Here is a 22,825-nt window from a genome sequence, read left to right as displayed (position 1 = left end):
ATAGCATCCAACTTGTTGGATATATCCCTGTTGATATAAAATAATGTTTTTCTCAAGGAAAATAAAAGAAATTACAACAACAGTACAAAACTTTGACAAAGCTGTAAGACTGACAGAACAAAGAAATATGAATGTTCCTCTTAATTAATTTAAACACAGGCTTTCTGCCTATAGTACTTCTTACCTTCAAGAATAATATCCCCATCCTCATCTTATAATTCTAGGCAATCTGCGGCAGGTTTCACCTCTGAGGCCACAGAAGTCACTCAGCTATATAAAAGTTATTATTTTTCTCTTCTATTCCATCACAGATCAGAAATTATTTAACGAGGGCTGCAGGCCCCGGAGGTCCTTATTAAATTGGTTTATTCACAGCAGCTTGGGAAGTGATAGATTCTGCTCTTCTTCATCCAAAGGACCAACCGGCAGTCAGGAGCAATTATCAGTAGCTGCTATACCTGCATAGGTCTTCTAACAGCAGAAATATTATTGACTGTTGTTGAGATCTTGACTCCAGCCCTCTGTCTTACCATGTAAGTCAAAGGAATAATGATGCAATTTGTGTCAAACGGTCACTGTAGACTATATGTGCTCAAAGAAATGAATATATAGAGGACTGCCTCAATATTTGAACACATGTAGGCTCTCAGCTCCCAAGCTTGCCAACTGAAGCACCCTGGATCTGGATCTGCATGCTGTGACACAAATGGAAAAGTAGTATTTTTCCATTATCACAGAGCTTACACCAAAAAATAAGGTGCAAAATGTTTGAGTGCCAAGTGTGGTAGACACAAATATAACAGCAATAAAAGAAGAAGAATATCTTCTTCCTCACATCCCAGTGAAAATGAGATTATTTGTTTTTGTGAGGCAGACTGAGTGCAGATTCTGTGGTTGTTCCTACAAGACTGATCAGTTGTACGTCACTGGAACAAAGCTCCTTTTTAATCTCTGTACAAACAGTCTCTAGATCCCTCTATTCAGAGAAAAACAAAAGATAAATAAAGCCTTAAGCTGTATTTCTCCTCATTCAGGAGTCTTCTTCTATGGATATGTAAGCCTGGCGTAAAGCTACAGAATCAACATCACCCTCAGTCTCCCTAACTCTTAGTGTTCGAAAAAACAGATGCAAAGAGTGTGTTTTATGCAGCCTTTCTGCAGAGAAGGACTTCTTCCTTTCTTATTAGCAATTGTTGAAATTATGAATATAGTTGATTCTGTGTTTATTGACAACTGTTGACGTTCTTTTGCATCTAACCTGCGGCTGTTTTTCTCTCCATCAACAAGCCTCCACACTCTCAACTCGACTGTCACTCTGCATTGTGCACTTGAGGCGTCCTGGATGGTGGAAAAACAAAATACTTTATATTTGCCCACATATTGTACAATTTCTGATTACCATTATAATCTCAACTCATGGACTCAGCATGTTCCTCCATGCCCTCTAGCTCTCAACGCCATGGGCTATCAGGAGTTTTGTGTCTAGAGAACTGTTCAGTGCCTGATGATTGAGCTCAGAAAACCTTCCTCTACATTTTCTGTAAAATAAAAAGTTAATTAATTTCCTACCCAACATTTGGTCTCTCCATATTAGTTTATGTACAATCACAAAAAAATCTGCTTATTTGATCTTTGGACAAAAACTCAGGCTTCTCCTTACAGTAAACCACAATAAAGTATAAAGCATTCACTGTATATGTATTTTCTTTTATAACTTCTACATGGATTTGGGTATAATTTGTTTGTTTCTTTTACATTAAGGGTGAAATCTTGAATAAAATCACATGACAAGGCAGATATAGGAACACACAGCTCCAGCACATACAGTATTGGTGAGGAATCCCTTTGATTTGGTCTAATGTCTCATTTCATTTTTTTGTTCCAGGTAACTTTGACACATTTTTTGCAATCTTTTTTTCTTCTTGGACTCATTGCTGAGCTACGGTTAAATTGGTTCCGTTTGTTTGTTTTCTGTCTCAGTAGTTCTCTCAGACACGCTTGTCATAAAAGTCCATATATATATTTGAACTTTAACTGAATGTCAACAGAGCAAATGTTTCCCATATAGGAATCAATTTCAAACGGAGCGGAAATCAATAAAGAAACTATCAGTCTGAATGCAAGATGAACACAGACAGACGTACAAACACTATCAGCCAGTGGTGGAAGAAATAGATCTAACACAGTGTACGAATACTCTGTTTCATGTAAAAGTCCTGCATTCAAAATTTAACCTAAGTAAAAATAAAATGTTCTTAAAGCACCAAAAGTAAAGTACTCATTATGCAGAATGGTCCATTTCAGAATAATAAGCATCACATTATTTAATTATAATTATTGATGCATTTATGTGTAAGGATCACTTTAATGTTGCAGCTGGTAAAGGTGTGGCTTATTTCAACTATACACAGTATACTGCCAGTTAGCTTGTGAATTTCACCAAGGGATCAATAAAGTCTTATCTTTATCCAAAATAATATATAATTTACTTGTTGATTATATTTAGTATTATTGAAATGAATCTGCACAGTAGTAGCTTAAATAAAATGATAAAATAAATCGATTAAAACGTCCAATATTTGCCTCTGAATTGTAATGGAGTAGAGGTATAAAGTGGCAGAAAATGGAAATACTCAAGTAAAGTAGTCTACAAGAACCTCAGAATTGTACTTAAGTACAGTATTTGATTAAATGTTCTTAGTTCATTTCCACCACTGCCATCAGTGCACAGAAATGTGTGTCACCAGTAAGCTACAATACCAATTTTTGTGTAGCCTAGTGTTGTACACAAAGCCAACGTTTTCCAGCTAACCCGTTTAAAATGAGAACCATATAAATGAGCCTTAAAAATAACATTTGCAAGTTAGAACACACTATGCATAGAAACCAAACGTTTTTGTTCTTATGCTTTTTGGTTTTGGAAAGGCAAAAAAAGACACTAGCCACAAGCTAGTTGCCAACGTTGTCTTTCTGCTGTTTGGTGTTGGGCAAGTAGTTAACAGTCAGTTTATCAAAGCTTTTTTTGCTGAAAACAGAGGGGCGAGAGTGTTGTTGGCCAGAAAAACAAACTAAGCTTCCTAAATCTTGTGGAGAGCCTTCCCAGAAGAGTGCAGGCAGTCATATCAACATATTCATACCCTTGATTTTGAAATGTTTAACAATCAGACATGGGTGTGATGGGTGTGCATGATACCTATATTGATTAAAACTGCAGAACTGATTCTTCTTCAACTTTTGAATCGTCCTTTGGCATCCAAAAAACAGCCAGCTAACTATGAATGTGCATGCCTCACTGAACATTTCATAAAACAGAACAGAACATTGGTTTGATGTCATAACTGACCCCATCAGCACTCATGTTAATGCATGCAGCTTTAAACACATTTTATTGTCCTAAATGACAAGTTTGCATTCAAGGCACATTTCCCCATATCAATGGCTCCGAGGCCGCAGTGTCAATGAATGTGTTTACATGCACACGGCATTCTCATTCTGCTAAATAGCCCCAAAACCCAGCCAGGCCTTATTTGTGTTGTGCCCCTAGCACAAGTAGAAATAGAATAATGTAAATCTTGCCATGGAAACAGAACTATAGAAATGTTATGTATATAAACCCATTGTGCTGTCTGGGATGATGCCCCGGGATATATGACGATCATGTCTGACATTAAGATAAGATATTATTGATCTGGTGTTGCAGCAGCAGCACAAGGACAGAAAGTAAAAAATAAATAATTAAAGGTAATATAAAAATAAGAATAAAAAGAGAAACTATACAAGAGCAATAAAGTCGAAATTACAAGGTAGTGTGACTATACTGTACTGTGGTGTGATTAGTAACCGCAATATATATGTATATGCAAACAGCATACACCAGAGTAATACATGATTCAGTATTGATACTTAGTGTTTGTCCGTATTGATACAGAAATAAATATTTAATGTAAATACATTATAACATATTAACATAATATGTATGGGATATAAAATATATTAGGTGACATGTGTATAATATAGTACAAAAATATAGCATAGAATATAAAATATAATAGTGTAGTATAATATGTATAATAAATAATGAAAATAGCATAATATATAAGAAAATATATAAATCGGTCCAACAGCAAAACAATGAAGAGTCAAGAGTGCGCCAGACTCTGAGGAAATAATCACTCATAAAGATTTCCATGATATCCAAGAATGCAGAGCTTAAAGGTACAGTGTGTAACATCTGGTGACATCTAGCGGTGAGGTTGCAGATTGCAACTTCTCCCGTGTGCCAAGCGTGTAGAAGATGTAACCTTTAAAGGGACTGTTTGTAACTTTTTAAACGTAGAAATGTACCGAGTCGGGACACATGCGCGCTCGCGTATGTGCACTCGCGTGTGGCCGGAGCCTCTCCTCCTCTGCCTGCCTGCCTTTACTGACACAGCGCGTACGCGTCCTTGCTCTCTCGCTCTCTCGCTCTCTCGCTCCACCTCTAGACGTGAACGTGCGCTCACTCCACACTGCAGAAGAGTTAGTAGCTCTGAGAATATCTAGTGAATGTACAGTGGAAGTTTGTGCAGAAATAAATGCTGCAGCTCCTCCAGACCAACAGAGGTTTTCCGTGTCGTGTGAAGTGACGGGGCTCTGCAGCGAGAAACGTTACCATCTCGGACCAAAACGCCGGTGTCTTCCTGCGGGCGCAGTCGGGAGACAATAACGTTTCTCTTCCTGCTCAGCCCCGGCACCGACTTGCTTTTCCTGCCACCGGTGTACTGCCACCAGTGTCCGGCTGAGGCAGGAAAAGCCAGCACTAGGATCAGCAGTGAATCATGGAGAGACCTCCGTCTGGTCAGCTAATATTACTGCCAAGCAGGTGAAATATAGAGTGATATTGTGGTTTTAGCTGACGTGTGTCGCCTCACTGTTTTGAGCGATGCTTGTTCATGTCTATTTAGAGCGAGCAAGCGCGAACCCGATGCTGACTTTCGTTGACTTCACGGCCACAGGTGTCGCTGTTAACAAGCATTTCTGAAAGTTACAAATAGTCCCTTTAAGTTGTTAACGTCTGTATAACCATATTCAATGTCTATCTTAGTTTGAGCAGTAGTTGCACAGAACTACATTTGTGCGGAACGTGTACCATGATGAACATAAAACAGCGTTGCGCGTGGCAAATAAGTCGGCATCGATGCAGGTTCGCTGTTGGAGGGTTATATAACCCAATTTCACTGCCCACTATCTGGTTTGGGATGGCATTGAATATGGCGGACCCTCCACACGAACGTGCAAACGGAGCGGAAGTGGGTAGGGAGATGATGTAGGGGGTGGTTTGTGAAACGGCCCCTATGTAGATATAAACGTCCCATTCTAAGGTAACGAAAACACAACAACTCTTATTTTCAGGTGATAATACACTAAAGAAAACATATATATTAATATCATATTCCATTTCTGCCAATAAATCCCTACACAGTGTTCCTTCAAATGGTATGAAACACCCACTTTTAAACATGTGACTATCCTGATGATTAAAAAGGATGTTGTTTATCATTTTCCGTTCGGTTTTGAAGAAGTTCGTGGAAAAAAATTAAACCAAATACAAAAAAAGGTCACAGTGACCAGAGTTAATTTACATGCGCTACGCTCACAGTCCACTGAGTGATGCATTTCACATTACGAGAGAGGACGTTGTGTTCCCACATATGCCTTTTTTTTTAGACGTCTGTCTTTTCCCCACTTTGTCCCCATTAGAATGAAACACTCTAAATTCAAATGTCCCCTCTTAAGATGCTGACAAATGCCAGGGGTTAATAAAACAGACAAGACAGAAAGCATAATGTTTCATTCAAGATCATCAAGCTTCATTATCAAAGCCCCATTGAGTGTGTTTACGGGCACACTAGCACCCTGTTATTCTCTGGGATACTGAGGTTTTGCTGCATATAGTAATTACATACTCCTGATCCTGAAAACATTACAGCCATGAGCTAGAATATTATGGAATTCCATTTTATTCAATATAAAATGTACATGTTTTGTAAATGCTGTGCGTGTGTCGTCAAATTGGTGAAGATATTTTTTTTTTGTGTTGTGTGTAGTTGCATGTATTTTCTTAATTTGCAATGCACTGAGCTGTCAGGGCCACAGTAGTTTTCTCCTCTACATGTACTGAGAGATTTGAGGTTGGGATATGAGGTGCATAACGCTGCTCGTCTTAAAATTAGGCTCTAATAAGCATGCAAGCTTTCATACACACTGTTTTCTCCAGGCCTTTCTGTTCATGTAATCATCACAGTCCATAATTGTGTGTGTGGATGCTACGGATGCGTCTATCCTCGTCCATCCACACAAATTAACTGTCTTTAGAAAAGTACATTGAGTCTCAATAATAGGCAGGGATAACCAAAAAAAAAAAAGGGTTTTGCATTAGTTATGGGCTGCTTACATAAGCTTGATTCATAACAACCATTCTGTTCAACTCAGGCTCTTTTGTTTTTGTTAATTTCCTGGCTCGGCTGAGAAAAACACATGACGGAATGAGATTGTTTTTTAAATTTTTACTCACAGACCTTTTTTTTTTTACTTAAAGGAACAGTGTGTATGTAACATTTCTGGGATCTATTAGCAGAAATGGAATATAATATTCATAACTATGTTTAGTGTATAATCACCTGAAACTAAGAATCGTGTTTTCGTTAGCTGGTCCTCCTCACGGAGCCCGCCATGTTGCTCCGCCACATTTCTACAGAACGGACAAACCAAACACTGGCTCTAGAGAGAGACTTTTACGTTTTTATGTTGCCTGAAGGCCACCGTAGTTCTCCGACACGCTTGTGAAACTGCGGCAACGTGAGCCGCAGAGTGCAAAACAGTGGTAGCGCCAGCCGGCGTCTAACTTCAGTTGCTTCTAAAGTAGCGAACGGCGTTACCACGGTTATGCACTCGGCGGCTCACGTTACCGCAGTCTTGGAAAGGGAGAAGTGAGCAGATGGGTACTCACTTGGTTGCAATTTGCAACCACACCACTAGATGTCCTACACACTGCACCTTTAATAGTTCACAAACAATGCAGGCTGTATTATAAAGTGTTACCAAATGTGGTACCCAGTACTTAAAAAATACTTACAGTATAAATAATTTCTCTTTTCCTCTAAAATACCCCGTATTAAAATACAGTAGCCTACCACTTTTTTTCCTTACCTATATTTAAGCACCAGTATGTGACCGGTTAGTATTTTATATGTACTGATCTGTTCATACAACGATATTACGCCTGAAGTTATGATGAAGTCGTGGGTTGTATTATAATGTGTTACCTAAAGTGTTATGAGAAACAAAATATTCTCACACAATGTTACAAGCTATACTGTATGAATGTATGATCTTTTCTCACATTTGAGCATACAAACTACAACACACAACTAATTCATTTAATTTTCCTTTATTCAAGGTGAAAGTCTCATGGAGATTGAAATCTCTTTTTCAAGAGAGAGCTGGCCAAGAGGGCAGAGTAAAAACATTACAATACAAATAACATAAACAGACTAGTCATGCAATAAAAGAATAAAGACAAAATCCAGTTATTGCATAAACAGGTACAGTATATGATATTCCAAAATAAAGTAAGAACGATACATTCAAAAGCATTCACACTGACTGAGAGAAGTATTTTCCAGTTTCTGTAACTTAAATTGGCAACACTAATCAGCTCTGACAATATCACAAAGTCCTTCTGTACATTATTCCAGCAGGAAGGGGCAGCGTATGTGGAGTATGGAATATACTGGAAGTATTACCTGCACTTGTAAATGACAAGTGATCTGTGCAGAAAAGTGCACATGTATATTGCATTTTTGGGGGAAGTGACAGCTGACTGAGAGCAGCCTCTTATATCTGCGACAATCATCACTCTCTAACTCTTAAGTGATCTTTACCTAAACCTAACCAAGTTGTTTTTGTGCAGTTTTGGAAGCCACCGAAAAATTATGTCCTGCTGATGGAGACGTCATTATGTCGTTTTAGGGCGTGGATAAATTATGTACTTTGTTGTTTAAGTTGTAGGACTTTGGTGAGAAAAGAAATATCCCTAGACCAAGACCGTACTCAAGCACTGCAGCCCGGAAGAATTAGCAAAATGGTCAAAACTGAGAAACAAATATAATTTGATCACATAATCTGTCACAACCTACAGTATGATGGATGAGTGCCACATACATGTACTGTAGATGGAAGGTTTAAATGAAAGTTTTTGATGTTGTTGGGAAACAGCATAACATATGCAAATGTGAAATATTTATTGCCACAGTCATAAAAGGTAATTCGTAATTCGACATAATTCAAAAAGCATTTTGAAGGATGAAGGCCACATCATAGTGAAAATACATTAGAGCTGATTTTAATGAGGTCCATTGAAATAAATATGGAAATTATATTTTTATATAATAAAAAGTCTCTATCATTGATTCCTAAACTCTAAAAGTAAGAGCTGTAGTTGTAAATTAAGTGTTAAATGTGTTCACCATCACTTTATACCACACTGTGAATAATGTATTAACCTGTTCCAACTATTTGATAGTATACTCAACCACCAAGCCACCATAGTATAATAAACCAATGCTTTAATGAATAACCTACCGTGTATAACTTATAAATCTGTTTCAACACTTTGATAGAGTAATCAACCATGCGCTGCCTTCGGCTCAGGTACCGTTCCTGCATTCATCATCTAACTGCTGGTGTTTTGGAACAGCAGGCAGAAAGAACCTATAATGGTATCGACCTGTCTGGGATGTTGTTGTGCAATCTAATTATATTCACCATGAATCTTTTGTATTTATGTCAATCCATGTTTTACTTTAATGTCATTCTTGTCTGTATAGCCCTGTATAGTTTAGACTTCCTGCCATCATCTGCTTGTTACCTGCCCTCTTAACGCCCATCTACTTGTCTGAGTCATCTTGACAATATATATACTGTATATATATATATAATAACATAACGCTGTACTGGCAGCTGCGAGAAAAATGAGCTTCGAGGGTGAGTGAGCAGCATCAATGTAATGTTATGTTCACTAAAAGTACTTGTTTTTGCCACTGACAGGCTCAGATTGTTAAAAGTGTCTGACAACATTATGGAAAGGACCCTACAGGGAAATAAAATGTTTTTTTATTTGATCTGGTCTGTTTGTTATTGTGTCCAAGTTCCGCTCAAGGAGAAGTCTCATTGTGAAATCTGAATATACGTATACTTGGCGGCCATCGAATTCAAAGATCTCATCCACATCGTCGAAATCATCTAAATATTCAGCAATGACACTAAAAATCTTTTGGATAACACTAATGCAGGGAACACACTACACGACAATCAAGCTGATTTTGGGCCCAATACCCCCCTCTCGACAATTGACAGCAAAGTCGTAATTTTCTTTATGGTTAAAGATGATCTTTTCTGATATTCTTGTGGTGTGAGGTATGTTAAGAGTGTTCTTTACATCCCCCGATCTGCTCGGATGTCCATCCTGGCTGCACCGATTTCAGATTGTAAATATCAAACATGCTAAGTATTTACGATCGAATATCATGTTGTGTGTGGGGAAACCCAAAGACAGCCCTTGACGCTGTCACGTGGGAAAGAACAATAGCCAATTGTGAACCGAGCTGACTGAAGAAGGAAGGACGGCAACTGCGGTCATGGCGAGTCATGGCGGCCGTGGCTAATGCAAACGTGAAGCATAAAGTAGTAGTAAGATGGACCTCAGAAATGGAGGACCAACTTGTTGATTTGTGGCAACAACACAAGTGTTTATTTAACGTGTCTCCATGACTTCATCCATCCATCCTTTGTCAATTTTCAGTACAGTAGTAAGTATTGCAAAAACGCTAATCGCTAATACTTACTGCACGTCGTCCACCATGTTTGTTTACACTAAAGTTGCGTTTAATCACGAGAGATTTTACGAGAGAGCCTGGAGTCTCGTTGTTCACGAATTGAATCTGTTAGTGTGTGGTGTGCTGTTTTGGCCAAATCATTGCTTACCACACACTATAGGAACCAAACTGTTAAATTTAACATAGCATGTCGTTATGTGTAGGGTCTCTCACATTTTCAAAATCTGTTAAGATTTTAAAAAATCTTTTAGTATGGGCCATCCTTAAGCTGCTCTTTCTGTACTCCAACACAACAAACTCTGCCCGGCTGGCACTCGTGCTTCCACCATGGATGTATTTCACTATTTCACCTTCGTCTTCTGAAAACACGTCACCTTGCCAGATTTCAGAACGAGATTTCTCCTTGAGCGAGACTCTTTCCAAAATGTCAAACATTTGTAATCACAATCAGAGCATGTCATGGCAAAGACAAACACTTTTAGTGGACGTAAATGACGGTGCCAGCTTGCCCCAATAGCACCATATTGCAGCCTGTGAGCAGCTGCCGTCTACAACGTTCTCCCTCAATACTGGACCGATTTCAAAGAAATTGTTGTCCCTATTAGGCAGTTAGACACAAAAACATGGGGAAATAGGGTCCAGGTTGAAAAATCCAGTTCAAAAAGTAAACATGTTTTACAGTAAATGCTGCCAGTACAGATATGACTGCAGGTATGAATATGGAAAGACATTCTGAGAGGATGGAGGATTTTCTTTATTCAGAGAGACTTTTTAATGCATAATCTGAGATAAAAGGATAAAACCCTAATTACGCAAGACGAGAAATTGACTTGGCACAATCTATTGTCTGTCTTCCCTCCTTCCTGGACTGCAGTAACTGCAGTGGAGAGAGAGTGAAGCACCTCATCTGTCATGATTGATTCAAATAGGCTTGATGAGCTGAAGCAAAGCTGCCATATAAAGAAGAATTACTGCTCAAGCATGGACTGACTTGACTGTTGTTCATTCCCAGACAGGACAGCCTTGGAAAAAAAAACTCTTTTATAATGACAATCTGCAGTGCGATATTATATAATATATAATTATTATATACTAAGCTGTTTACATGCATATTTCAGCATGAGTCGACATATGAAGAATTAAAGCCTACCATTAGTGGTGTTAAGTGGATAGGACAAACATTGCAGGGCGTTAACGCAGTTTAAGTGGCAATTATTCAGAAGTATAAGAAGTGCTTTCTTCACGATACAGTGAGCTGATGAAAGCAAGTCATTAAATCTTCTACAAAATGTCTCATTATGTGATTAAGTTTTGGTATGTAGTGTTCTTTTTGTTCTGCAGAAGCCTTTGATTCGTAAAAGAATAACTGAATGTACGTTAGAGCAAAAAAGCTAATGGAAGTTGTTCTCTGAGGTACAACAGTTATGCTTAATAAAACACTGAAAATGTCAATGAATAACAGTTTTATTAAATGGTCAGCATAAGACTGTCCCTAAATATGCTGAACTTGAAAGGCTGGTTACAAAAATGTGATACTTTTGTTTCTTTAGTTGTCTAACTTTTAAAGAAACAACAGTAGATTTGATCCTATAACAATTAAGGCTCGGTATGCTTGAAACAAACTTGTTTATACGAAGTTTTGTCCGATCCAAAGGCAAAAGAATTTATGCCTGCTACCAAATGAGTGGCCAGATGCAATAAATCATACAAATGGGGATAACGGAACTCGCTTTTGAACAGTATTTCCATAAAAGATTGATGTTGTTGCACTCGGTGAATAGTAATGAAAGAAGATGTGTGCAGAATTTAAAAAGTCCAAATCCTCTTGACCTTACCAACAAAGAAGTGCTCCAACTCCAACGTGCTTGTCAGACTTCAGACAGTTACAAAAATTGTCTGACGCAACCCCGACATGTTGTAGAGTGAGACTGCTTCAGATGCTGTTCGACAATCCAGCAACCATTTAGTTTGAAGCATACGGATGCCTTTAGTTATCTTTGTTTGGACTGAGAGACGTAAGCGCTGAAATCTGTGTTAATTTCATTCAGCAACATTTACATTTGAATGGGTGCCTCTTTTCTGAATGCTGACAGGAAGGGAATAAAGTGTTGAGCACCATAGATGGAATATATGAATGTTTTGAACTGTGAAAAAGCTAAGAGTTTTGTTGCTAAGCTATAAGTTCAGATACTTTCTAATCGAAAATATCTGAACTTTACAGAAAGGCCAGCCCGTTTTCATTCCCAGGGCATCAAATACCAACGCTTTATCACAGCCGTCGGCCCTAGATACCAACGCTTGAGGCACCCTTTAGCATGAATGGGTCCAAGGCTTTCATCCCGGAGACTGATGTTCGTGTGCCGTGCGTCACGTTACACTCAGCTTTTCATCGTGTCCCGCGTTCACAACATCCAAGTGTCATTTTCACTGAACAAACGTAGTAGTTTTAAAGCCCAACCATGTTGTTTTTTCCTAAACCTAACTATAGAGATGTTATTGCCTGAACCTAAGCAAGTGTTATTGTTTGTTTTTACAACATGAAGCACGTGTTTACTGCGACCGAAAAGAGTGACGCCGAGCGGTCTGACAAAGCGTCAGTATGTGACGAGTTGGGATGAGACCGCGTTGGAGTCGCCAATATGGACACTCAGCCTAATTCATCATTTTCATTACATTTGCTTTGAATTAAAGAAAAACAACCGCAACCTAATGTCACAAAATCTTGATTTCAGCATCCATTATGATAGCTCACACAAAAGATGCTGCTTTCAGCCTGAAAACAAGGTCTTCACCCCGACCATGTGAATTGTGTAAAAAGTTGTTGGTCCATTTGTGCAACTTCTGTTAAATGTGGTGGCTGAGCCTCATCTTCAGCTTTTACAAAACAGCAGGCTATTTCTGTCCAACCTGGGGCTGTGCAGCGGTGCAGATTGGAATTCAATTCAGCCTTCGGCTCATCTGCTCATCTCTCACTGTTACCGAGGGACAATTTAAGTTCTTATATCAATTTGTTTTGTACAAAGATTGGTTGATTATTTGGCTGATTACTTGTTTCCGTGTGCCATCCATCATGCCTTGACAATGCTGGGTGCTTATTTCTGTTCACAGTTGGTAAGCGGTGCACAATCCAATCAGTAGGTAACAAACACAGACATCTATTTCCCTTTATTGTTAATCTTCTCTCAGTACAAATGCTGTGCAGGGCTGTCGTGCACAACTCCACCTCTTTTTTAAAGTTGTGTTACTGCCACAAGCCTAAATTTACATGAACAACCCGACTATCATTAGTTGACCTTTTAGGTAGAGTGGATTGTCCATTAAACGTAGGATTGGTGGTTTGATGTTGAAGTGTCCTTGAATGAGACCTCCAAATTGCCCCTGATGGCCAGGCCAGCGATGATGTGTGAGTGTGTGTGTGTGTGTGTGTGTGTGTGTGTGTGTGTGTGTGTGTGTGTGTGTGTGTGTGTAAATGAAAGGCACATTTGTGAAGCGCTCAGTCCATTTACCGTATTGTTTGTAAAAAATAGTGTGTGCACGTGTGGTTCTATTAATACTACATTGAGTTTCTGCATAGACGATCAAATTCACACGTGTTTGTCAGCGTGTGCAGTCGGACAGTCTGCACAGACAAATTTTACATCGCGCAAACTCTTGGACCCCTTTGCAGTCACCAGGATACAGAGGCCCTGTTCAGACCCGGTATTAACATCAGTGATTGGATCACACATGGACAGCTCTAAGTACAGGTGTGAACGCACTCAAGACGCATCAAGGACGCATTGAGATCCGATCGCTCAGACCACATTCAGAGGTGGTCTGGGCCACATATGGCCACATTCTGTTAGCGGTGTGTACGCCAATGTGTCCTGGGCCACGTTAAGGACCTCTTATCAACTGACGCTCGCTGGGATCTGCGGGTCTCTGCGCTCCTCAAGTGAAAAGACAGGCAGACGCGAGTGCTTGTCTGCCTCGCAGCAGAAAACGGCCTCTGTGCTCTACTGTATTCTGACGGTACAACTGTATTTCATTAAGATATATCTTATGTATCTATAGGCTACATAATCTACAGATTGTCAGACTAGGCACACAAAGCGCATTATTATTATACTGTCGGAGATGTGTCAGTGTTTTTGTTCCGCTGCTTTGCTCTGAGCTGATACCCGCCCTATTGATCTCTGTCATCCCCGTCTCTCTGAAGCTCTATACCCTGCTGTTATCTGGCAAAGATAGCGGTGCTGGTGGACGGTCCCCGGGGACCTCCGGTACAATAAACTTAAATTTCGATGTTAATAAAATGTACCCGAATTCACAAATAGGATAATACTACTGACATTCCTGTAATATTACATCACAACGTCTGCTGTATTAGCCATGTGTTTACTACGTGCTTATTTGCATATAGAGCGGGGAAGTGAGATTGGATCACAAGTGGTCACTGGAGACGTATGTGGAGACGCGTCCTAATGCCAGGTGTGAACAGACGCACTTCGAGCTGTCCACTTGTGTTCGGATCACTCAGGACGCATGTTAATGCCAGGTCTGAACAGGGCCAGAGAGTACAACTGGGACTTTACTACTGTTTTCTTATTCTGCCCCCTAATGGTCAGTCTGGTGGCAGTCTAGTGGCTTAATGCAGCTTTACATTTTTTTTTATTTCGATTAAACACTTTAAGTTATGAAAGGGAAAAAAGACTTAAAAGAGAAACTGAAATTACAATTGCAGTTATTTCAATGTGTCAGAATATTTAATAAATGGTTAAATAACTGTCGGATTGGACTTGGAATATTAAAGGGCCAAAAAAAAACGTATTTACTTACATCTCCTAAATTTAAGTAATGTAAAATATCCTTAAAACAATTATCAAAACTCATAGTAACAGGAAACAATGCCAAGCCCAAGTTCAAACTGCTCTGTGCTCAAAACGGCCCCTTTGGCTGTTGAAAATGAAGTGATATAACAAAATATTTGTAGGCCCCTGCCCACACGGATATTTCACCAATTAAATTACACTACACTCAAGTCAAAACAAATGGCAGATATACAGTATACATTGATTTAATGGCAATATGTTGACTTGGTGTACTTGAGGGTAGTATTAGTGGTCAGACCTGCACATGCTTTCTCAAACATTTGAATGCATGTCACATCTCTCACATCTCTCCTCTTCTGTCACGTTCTCCCACATACGCACACATGGGTATTACTACTGGATGCTCATTTCATGTGAGGACCTCGCGTCTCGTACTCAGCTCCTTCATTTTGAAAGAAGCAGTCCTCTGGGATTGCTGTTAAAGGTCATCACAAATGCACAGACTCACAATGTGAGTATCTTAAAATTCCCCACACGCCATATTTTCATTATTTTTCCTCTACTCTGTGTATGGGTATGTGCTGCATTAGCGTGTCAGTACTCTATGTGAGTAATGTACTGCATATGCACTGACTGAGCCTCCTCATTAAGACTGTTCACAGTCACAAGCTGGCTAATATTGAAATGCATTTTTCACACCTAAAAAAGGCCTTCTGCAGTGGATACATTTGAAAATGCCATCCTCACATTTTGGTGTGTAAATCTGAGCTTTTGGATAATGAAGCCTCCTCAGACACAGTTGTGTTGCAGTAAAGTTCACTTTCTGTTTTACCTCAAATAAAGAGGTTAAGATAATCTGGCTGTTTGCAACCTGTCTGATCTTCTGACTGCTTGTGTTTTTCAGGCATTAGTTTCACGGTGTCGTTGGCACCCAGACCAGCAATTACCCTGGAGACTAAAATGTTTTCATAACTGATATAAATGCTGGCAAAAACTACAAAAATAAGACCCAACTTGTAATAGACAATCAGATGAAATGTAATTAAATTAAATTAGTCAGTCAGCAGAAAATTTATATGCAACTATTTTAATAACCACTTAATTGTTTCTGTGATTTTTCAAGCAGAATTGCAAAAGATTATCTGGTTCTCCGATGGGAGGATCTGCTGCTTTTGGACTTTTGGTCTGACAAATCAGGACATTTGAAGACGGAAAACTGCCGTCAGCGTTTTCCACAATTTTCAAAAACACTTAAGGAAATAATCATCAGATTAGCGGACTATTAAAATAATAATGAGTTGCAGGCAATCTTAAAGATTACTGATAATATTAATTTACCATAATACTAAATACAGCTTTACTTCTCTTGGCTGCTCAACACGTTCCCCCTTTTGTTGACTTCCATAGTCCACAGTCATTGTGGTTATGTGAAATAATTTAATGTAAACTATTTACTCTTTTGAGCTTGGTTTGCTCAATGATAACATATAAAGTGTAAAATAATTAAAACATATAAAACACACTGTAAACAAAATGTAATTGTAGAGTTGTTTCTTGATTGAGGATACTTGAATTGAATTGAATTGAATTGAACCAAAACAGTAATGTTAGCTTAAAACCAAAACATTGAGATCCAAGATGTTAAAATGCTCTGTAGAGCTGAGGGGAACTGCAGAGTCTGGTGTTCTCTTTGGATTTGTTGTCATTTGATCCATTTTGAATGTGAAAATATTGATTAGTGCAGCTTTAATTAAAGCCCAATAGTATAATAATAATAATGATTTGACTAATTGTATTGATTTTTTTCCTTCACTCTTACAAAGTACAACAACATAGAACGGCTTAAAACAAAATGTTCTGACACATTAATTCACAGCGTGTCCATACGCTGGGAAAATGCCTGTATTCTGAGTTGTATGAAAAGGACAAAAGGTTAAAATTAAAATTCAGATTTACACCTTGTGCACTCATGCTCATCTAATGCTTTGCATGTCAAGCCGACTCAAGTTGTTTATTCCGTCTTCCTCCTCTCAGTCTCCCCTCGCCTTTCCCACTTCACCCCCTCTCTCTACTCTCGTATTATCTTTCCGTCCCATTCTCTCCTTCCCCACTGTCAGTGTTTACTCATTCCCTCTGCCATTGCTTCCTCTGTGCCTTCTATTGATGGATTTCGAAAGTTCAGGTCCTCAGTCCTCAGAATGCAAAATAATGTCTGAGCCGCCCCACCACCGAGCTCAGAGCCTCCACGGAAAAACACAAATCAATACACTCAGTCTGTTTCCGACTCGTCATGAGATTAAATCCCAGCTAATGCGGTGCTGTTCACTTGTTACTTTGTCTTTCTCTGGAAGGCTCAAGGATCATGTGTACGAATCAACCCCATCTCCTAGAAATTACCTTAGACTACATAAAATACAGACGTAGTCTCTGTGATGTCACCCGTAGGTTTCTGAAGGCTGTGAAGCTCAAAGTGGGTAGCTTCGCCCGTCGCCGGCAGTGACAACACAGTTTAACTCCCGACTAATCGAAAAATGGTCAAAGAGTTGGATTGTCGATGTAGCTAAGGCGACGCAGCAGAACAGACAACTCACAGCTAGTGACCTATGGCACCCACCTGTCACTCAAAGTGGCCACGCCCTCAATTATGCCAAACTTTGAGCCATAATTTAAACTGGTGGGTTACATAAAAATTCACCCCACGTACAGTTGTCATGGACTGGAATATAGAGACCAAAACCGTTTTTTATACCAGGTTGTAAACATGATTATTTCTGCAGTAAAGATGGGCATTTTAACAAAGAACGTACTTTGCCAAGAAGTGAAAGTCAATTGGTCGTTCCATTGCAACATCAGCGCCCAACAGCAAAGCTATGTTTCCACCATTTTGGACTGAAATTGACAACCGGATGCCAGTAAAACGGCCGCCTAAAAAGTGCCATAAAAACGTAAAACAAAATTATTTCTGTTCTATTGTCATATTCTACCGAAATGGTCTGTGTCATCAGTTCTCGCAATACAATATGTGCATATATTGACTACGTTTTAGACAGTCACAGAACTTAGTTTAGGGAAAGATAATGGTCTGGTTTAAGGACTCGTGACTCAAGGTGACAGTGACTTGAGACACAATGTTTTTTATCAATATTTAACCGAAACCATGATCTTTCCCTAATCTTAACCAAAGTGCTTTTGTTGACTAAACATAACCACCAATGGGTGCGAACCCCAGTCTCTGGTGTCAAAGTCCTGTCACCACCATCCACCCTGACCAGTTCAACTCCAGTGTGGTTCATAAATTTATTGCTTCCTTCACTCAAAAAAACGTTGCCTTTTAACACAATCCAGGTAGTGATTGTGTTCGTCATCACATTGTAATTGTGGAAGAAATTGCTATATGAAGTTCATTTCTAGGAGACAATATTGGTCTGAATTAGGAAAAAAAATCCTGATAACAATATTATTGTGATATCTATAGAAAATTTGAGAAAACAATAATAATGCTATTAGTCAAATTCATCTTTAACTTTGTTTTTTGTGCGTTTTGTCTCTTTATTGGCAAATCATTACACTCAAAATATGAGTGTAAGGAGAAAAAATGATTTAAAAAGTGCTGGATTATTTACACATTGTTATCATATGTGTATTATTAATATGATATCAATATTTCATTAAAAAAAAAATATGGTTATCGTCAATACGTTGGTATATTGCAGCACCACATAGTCTGAATGTATGTGACACTGGTTGTTACTTTGACTTTCTTGTACCATATCGCCGCAATACTGGATACGAAAGAAATAGAGAAAATATTAAAGGTTTAGTTGAAGATGGATCCTGTTTACATGGGCTTCTTTGTAAAGTACTTTAATTAGTTTTTCTGATTGAATTTTTCCTGCTGTTTTGTCATATGTATGGTCTAAAGTAATTTGTTTATCTACAAGTTGGGACTGCTTTATGTCATCCTGTGACCTTGTGAGTCTTACTTTTGTTCTCTTTTTCTATCCAAGGATTTTTTTTATAAATAGATTTATGTTTCTTTTGGGGATTTTAACCGCTTTGTGTGTGTGCGGAATAAATAAATAAACATTCAAATAAACATTACACACAAACTGTGAATAGCTTCACAGCCTTATATTTATCAACCACACAGTCTAAGGAAATCTCTTTTTTGTCTGCTGTGTATGTGAATCAATCTTTAACAGCGATATTTTCCCATTATACCTCCGACAAAACATCCGACTGACTGGTTTTCTTTAAGTCTATAATTATTTTGCTCTTCTACACAAATGTATTAAAGCAAATGGACACTCTAAAAGTCAGTCCCGAAGGCACATCGACTGCTCACTCTGCAATCAGAGATGTTATGACTCAAAGGAAACAGAGATTTTGTCAAAACGCATCAGTGTGTGAACTTATAATAACATTGTGTCCATGCAACAGTGATTTAATTCTACGGTATTTCACAAAATCAAGAGGGAACGCTAGAAAATGTGTATTGTCCTCCTGTGTCACACAGTGCAAGTAATTACTGGTAAACAGTTGTTGAACAGTATAACACCCACGTGATCTTACGAGAGGCTCCACTTCACCTGGGATTGTCTGGTCTCATTATCCTTACAGTGGATAACTGCCACTCTAACATGATTGCTTTTGTTTTTCTATGAAAACAGGCTGCTTGAAACAAGTGTGTTGTTTTGAGAGATGCCTCATAAATATATAACCATTTTGTAACTGAGCACAGATCTTAATGTAAAAAACATAAAATCTGACTTTCCAAAATGTCACCGTGTGTTCTTACTGGCATGAATTGTCAGCGATCCATGCCGTGGGCCTTCTCCTTACAGCATTTATGCAGCCTTTACCAGCAGCTTCAGATAAAGACAACACCATAGGGGTGTTAAATCTGGATATACTCAGTCGTAGAGACACAAGATTCATGCATAGTGCTCAAACTGCTACAGTTCTTCTGTTACAGTTTTTTGTTTTCTTTCAGATTATGCATGCTTCTTTCAGACAGAGAGCTCGACGCCAGCTAAATGTGTGTTGCTGACAATCATAAAAAGAAATACATCATTAGACAGACGCAGCGTCCTCTTGACAGTTGAAAACCGGCTTTGGTGAACAGGGGTTTTCTATTAGGCTTTTGCATATTGACGTCTAAACGTTCAACAGATTTTGTCGCTTGACTAAATAGAGAGAAAGTCAAAGAGCAACGAGTATGTGTGCAGAGACAGCTGATGCTGAAATGCCGTAAGAGGAAGGCAATTTGCCGGGAGCCTCACACAATTTCACAAGTACTAACATAACAGGATAATAAACATCTTGAATCTTAAGTGATGTAACTCCTCTATGGTATTGGAGTAATGTGTTGCAGACTGGAGTCTTGAACCATCAGCAATTATACACGGATGGGTCAAATGTACTGGAGACATGTTCAGTCGACCTCATCTGCACATCTCCTGTACGAAAGCGTTATTAATAACCATATGCAAATGTTGAGTAGCCCATGACGAGAGGAATTCGGATTTTGAATAATTTAGGCGACTGGATCCTGTGGGCAAAGTCAGAGGATTACTGCAGGGCCCATCTGTCTTGTTCCCAGAACATTTATTTTTCAGTGGAGTCTTCTTGAGAGCTTTCTGGGCCTAATTATGGATTCCCAGAACGACACAGAAGATGCTCAGCCTAACCTAAAGCGTGCTGAAGCCTAAGGACTGTTTATATACATACATTTACAGCAGACACTGTAAACACTTGCACACCTGCATCAAAAGTGTTTAATTATACTCTACTTCAGTGTTGTAATCAAGACCGCCGAAACCAAGACCAAGTCATGACCAAGACCAGAGTCTATCAAGACCGAGACAAGACCAAGACTTTGAGGAGTTGAGACCAAGACCAAGGCAGGGCGAAACTGAGTCAAGACCAAGAACCAAGAAACAATTTAGTGTTGTCCCCGGAGTTGTGGTCTTGACCAGTCTTGAAGTAAAATCTCAAATCCTCTTTGTCTAAGACCGTGACAAGACCGAGTAAAAATGTGGATAATTCCGAGACAAGACCAAGACCTTCAAAAAGTGTTCTTGAGACCTGTCTCCAGACCAAGAACGATCTCGAGTAGGCTACTACAACACTGCTCTACATTACAAGAATCAGTAAATCCAGAACACCCAGGAGCTGTTCATAGTGCAAGGTACATCTAGTCCTTTGCTGCTTCTTTCCTCATCTTCAAGGCCAAAATGTGCTGGTAAGGATGACGGTGTGCAATATCCTACATCAGGAAAGGTGGTCTACTTTAGGATATTTTCCCCTCTCAGCAGCAGATCAGCTCTCCCAGAAAGGTGGAAGCTGCACCTCCAACGGGTTGCAAGAATTTGGTACCACCACAGCAATCCATCATCCCCTGTTATTCCGTCTACGGAACGACTCCCGTCCTTTCAGAATGGACACGATGATCCATCATTGGCCACAAGCTTCTCCCTCCTTCCACCAGTTTTGCAATGAGTGAAGGTTAGGTATGCCAGAAATCCCACCATTGTTGGATAGTATTCAATGGAAACTCCCCAATCGGCATGACATAACGCTGCAGGCACAGGGCTTGTTACCACATCCCTTCCCCTAGAGACTAGAGGTTTTGGCCCCCAGCATCCTGAAAGGATTGAGCTGTTAGTTATAGAGAACTACCACAGGAGTAGGTGGCGACACTGCAGGAGGCTTGGGCACCTTTGACATCTACTTGCAAAGGTGGAGGAGGTTTGAGAAGAGAACACCAGGGACATCCTTGGAGTGGTTTCACACCTTTAGTTTGGTTCATTTAGTCTTGACCAAGGAAAAAACAATAGTTCTGGTCCACTTTGTGTTGAATCTGGTTTATCCATTGGAGTAAATCTGATGTCATATGGATTGATGGGTAACTCATTGATCGGAGAGTTTTGGGGACTGTTATCCTGCATCATCAGCACTTCATGGACCTCTATATCGAAATCCGATTCTGGAGACTGAAAGCAAGTCATGCAGAACCGAACCTCATGTGTTTCATTATGTCCTCTGGTGCTTTCTAGGTGTGAAGGTAGCCTTAGACTCTAGGTAGAGTCTAGGGGAATGGCAATTAAACCTGTACAAAAAGGGAAAGACCAGTTGGCCAGAGTACTGCAGACTGGTTTCTGCTAGGAGAGAAAGCTGTCATCAGACCATCCCATCCTGGCATTTGGAGTTGGTTCTCAAGGCACCGAAGAAGGCCACATTAGGACCTTGAAGTTGCTGTCAGTCAAGACTTCTTACCTTCTGACGCTGGCACCTACCAAGAGGCTGAAAGAATGAAGGCCGTCCTTGTCCATCACGACCTGTGCAGGTTCCTGCCTAAAGACACATTAATAATTCACTGGCTGGACATCAGTTATCCCAGATATGAGAGGACTCAAACCTTTTCTATTCGGCTTTGCATCTGGTGTGTTGGCAAGGGTGCTTCTCCTTCCCTCTAAAATCCTATGAGGCTGGTAAGCTCATAGCATCTGTTGCCTTGGCTTGAAGCAGCAGTACTTGCATCTGTCAGTACATGCTGGCCTAGTAGTGTGTGCATAATGTACATATGTAAATAGTTAATTTGCATTGGGAAGAAGCCCTGTACATGGGTGTTTTCTTTGGAGGACTCATTAGTTTAGCTATTTCTGTTTGGTGGAGTTATTGCTGGTTGTCATACTGCTTGCAACAAAGTTAACATATCCGCAGAAAATAATTTTTTTCAGTTTTTTCTGTACTTAATTGCTTGATTTGACACTTTATCAATTTTTCTATGTTGTTTTTAGTCCCAGTGAAGACTTAGAAACTGCAGCTATTTGGTTGGCCAACATATAGTTAGGCAAGAGGCAGCTGCACGTCCTTCAACTCCTCACAGGTGCTGGAAGCAAATAGCAGTGAAAGATGAAAAAATGCCTACCCAATTCTTCTTTTTATTCTATCTAGCCATAATTGGCTTTTCGGCTGGTCTTCTTCAGGTCCAACACATTGACAAAATACATTATCACCAATAATACTGTCAGAAAGTGAATCCTCTATATTTTGAATACATCCTAAATAACGACCTTTAGGGGTGATGTTTTAATGATACATACTGGTATTTATGGGTACAACTTCACTAAATGT

Source organism: Sebastes fasciatus, chromosome 11 (genome assembly GCF_043250625.1).
Source record: "Sebastes fasciatus isolate fSebFas1 chromosome 11, fSebFas1.pri, whole genome shotgun sequence".
Classification (NCBI taxonomy): Eukaryota; Metazoa; Chordata; class Actinopteri; order Perciformes; family Sebastidae; genus Sebastes; species Sebastes fasciatus.
Note: the sequence above shows the minus strand (reverse complement) of the source record.